Genomic DNA, 3,300 nt, shown 5'->3' with positions numbered 1-3,300 from the left:
TTTTAATGGGTTGTATTTTTTCAAACCAGAGATGAGGTAGCTTTTTGCCTTCCCTCATCCATGCTTAAATCTAATTCATTAAGCTTTAACTTCTTGAATGCAATACTCTTTCAAATATGTTACCTTATTAAGAGATCTCTATAATAGAATAGGAAAATAAATCAGTATATAATAATACAAAATAATAGAGTTTAATATTTCTTAGAAAATAATTTAAAAAAAATCAGCAATACGAAATCAAGGAAAAATTCAAGTTCTTGAATGCAATACTCTTTCAAATATGTTATTTTATTAAGAGATCTCTATAAGTGAATAATTAAATAAATCAATATGTTAAAGCACAAAAAAGCGAAATTTGATATTTCTAAGAAACTAATTTCATAAATAAAAAATAAAAAATCAACAATACGAAATCAAGGAAAATTGAAGTTATGTGTAAATCACATTTTCCTTAATATCATTTCGCTACATCTCTTGGTATTAAAAGCTTGTACTGTGTAGTTTATGTATATTAAGCTTCAATTTTATAAACATATATAAAAGACATAATTGTCCGTAGCTCTTGTAGCGCAATTGGTTAGAGCACCCGTTTAGTAAGCGGGAGGTCTTGAGTTCAAATCTCAACAAGAGCACCCCTTAAAGTAAAACATATATATATTCTATAAATCGAACATAGTGAATGTCATCAAGTTTTGATTTTGTGAACATAGAACAAATTGAATGTCATTACCTCATGATGTGCCAATAGTTACGTAAGATTTAGTTTTATGAAAATCTATAAAGGATACTATAGAGATAGAACTAGATATATCAAAATGGACCAACCTAACCCATATGTTATGACCTATCATGGGCTAGCCCGTTTGTGGGTCAGGTTAGGTTGACCTTTGTTTTTTTTTTTTAATGGGTTGTATTTTTTCAAACCAGAGATGAGGTGGCTTTTTGCCTTCCGTCATCCATGCTTAAATCTAATTCATTAAGCTTTAACTTCTTGAATGCAATACTCTTTCAAATATGTTACCTTATTAAGAGATCTCTATAATAGAATAGGAAAATAAATCAGTATATAATAATACAAAATAATAGAGTTTAATATTTCTTAGAAAATAATTTAAAAAAAATCAGCAATACGAAATCAAGGAAAAATTCAAGTTCTTGAATGCAATACTCTTTCAAATATGTTATTTTATTAAGAGATCTCTATAAGTGAATAATTAAATAAATCAATATGTTAAAGCACAAAAAAGCGAAATTTGATATTTCTAAGAAACTAATTTCATAAATAAAAAATAAAAAATCAACAATACGAAATCAAGGAAAATTGAAGTTATGTGTAAGTCACATTTTCCTAAATATCATTTCGCTACATCTCTAGTTATTAAAAGCCTGTATTGTGTAGTTTATGTATATTAAGCTTCAATTTTATAAACATATATAAAAGACATAATTGTTCGTAGCTCTTGTAGCTCAGTTGGTTAGATCACCCGTTTAGTTAGCAGGAGGTCTTGAGTTCAAATCTCAACAAGAGCACCCCCTAAAGTAAAACATATATATATTCTATAAATCGATCATAATGACTGTCAATTCCAAAATATGTAAATTCGTGTACATCAAGTTTGATTTTGTGAACATTGAACAAATTGAATGTCATTACCTCATGTGCCAATAGTTACGTAAGATTTAGTTTTATGAACATCTATAAAGGATATTATAGAGATAGAACTAGATATATCAAAATGGACCAACCTAACCCATATGTTATGACCTGTCATGGGCTAGCCCGTTTGTGTGTCAGGTTTGGTTGACCTTTGTTTTTTTTAATGGGTTGTATTTTTTCAAACCAGAGATGAGGTGGTTTTTTGCCTTCCGTCATCCATGTTTAAATCTAATTCATTAAGCTTAGCTTTAACTTCTTGAATGCAATACTCTTTCAAATATGTTACCTTATTAAGTGATCTCTATAAGAGAATAGGAAAATAAATCAGTATATAATAATACAAAATAATAGAGTTTAATATGTCTTCGAAAATAATTTCAAAAAAATTAGCAATACGAAATCAAGGAAAAATTCAAGTTCTTGAATGCAATACTCTTTCAAATATGTTATTTTATTAAGAGATCTCTATAAGTGAATAATTAAATAAATCAATATGTTAAAGCACAAAAAAGCGAAATTTGATATTTCTAAGAAACTAATTTCATAAATAAAAATAAAAAATTAACAATACGAAATCAAGGAAAATTGAAGTTATGTTTAAGTCACATTTTCCTTAATATCATTTCGCTACATCTCTAGGTATTAAAAGCTTGTACTGTGTAGTTTATGTATATTAAGCTTCAATTTTATAAACATATATAAAAGACATAGGTGTCCGTAGCTCTTGTATCTCAGTTGGTTAGAGCACCCGTTTAATTAGTGGGAGGTCTTGAGTTCAAATCTCAACAAGAACACTCCCTAAAGTAAAACATATATATATTTTACAAGAGCACCCCTTAAAGTAAAACATATACATATATTCTATAAATCGAACATAGTGAATGTCAGTTCCAAAATATGTGCATCAAGTTTTGATTTTGTGAACATAGAACAAATTGAATGTCATTACCTCATGATGTGCCAATAGTTATGTAAGATTTAGTTTTATGAATATCTATAAAGGATACTGTAGAGATAGAACTAGATATATCAAAATGGACCAACCTAACCCATATGTTATGACCTATCATGGGCTAGCCCGTTTGTGGGTCAGGTTAGGTGGACCTTTGTTTTTTCTTTAAATGGGTCGTATTTTTTCAAACCAGAGATGAGGTAGCTTTTTGCCTTCCGTCATCCATGCTTAAATCTAACTCATTAAGCTTTAACTTCTTGAATGCAATACTCTTTCAAATATGTTACCTTATTAAGAGATCTCTATAAGAAAATAGGAAAATAAATCAGTATATAATAATACAAAATAATAGAGTTTAATATTTCTTAGAAAATAATTTAAAAAAAATCAGCAATACGAAATCAAGGAAAAATTCAAGTTCTTGAATGCAATACTCTTTCAAATATGTTATTTTATTAAGAGATCTCTATAAGTGAGTAATTAAATAAATCAATATGTTAAAGCACAAAAAAGCGAAATTTGATATTTCTAAGAAACTAATTTCATAAATAAAAAATAAAAAATCAACAATACGAAATCAAGGAAAATTGAAGTTATATGTAAGTCAGATTTTCCTTAATATCATTTCGCTACATCTCTAGGTATTAAAAGCTTGTATTGTGTAGTTTATGTATATTAAGCTTCAATTTTA

At 27.6% G+C, this 3,300-nt stretch overlaps 2 non-coding genes across 2 annotated transcripts; both read left to right on the top strand.

Annotated features, from left to right (window-relative positions):
- Positions 1–558: 558 nt before the first annotated feature.
- Positions 559–632, top strand: TRNAT-AGU. Its single transcript has one exon. It is a non-coding gene; the product is annotated as a tRNA-Thr (tRNA).
- Positions 633–1,456: 824 nt separating this feature from the next.
- TRNAT-AGU lies at positions 1,457–1,530 on the top strand. The gene has a single exon. It is a non-coding gene; the product is annotated as a tRNA-Thr (tRNA).
- Positions 1,531–3,300: the final 1,770 nt, after the last annotated feature.

The sequence above is a fragment of the Ipomoea triloba genome, chromosome 10 (genome assembly GCF_003576645.1).
Source record: "Ipomoea triloba cultivar NCNSP0323 chromosome 10, ASM357664v1".
Classification (NCBI taxonomy): Eukaryota; Viridiplantae; Streptophyta; class Magnoliopsida; order Solanales; family Convolvulaceae; genus Ipomoea; species Ipomoea triloba.
This window is presented reverse-complemented; position numbering and strand designations above follow the sequence as displayed.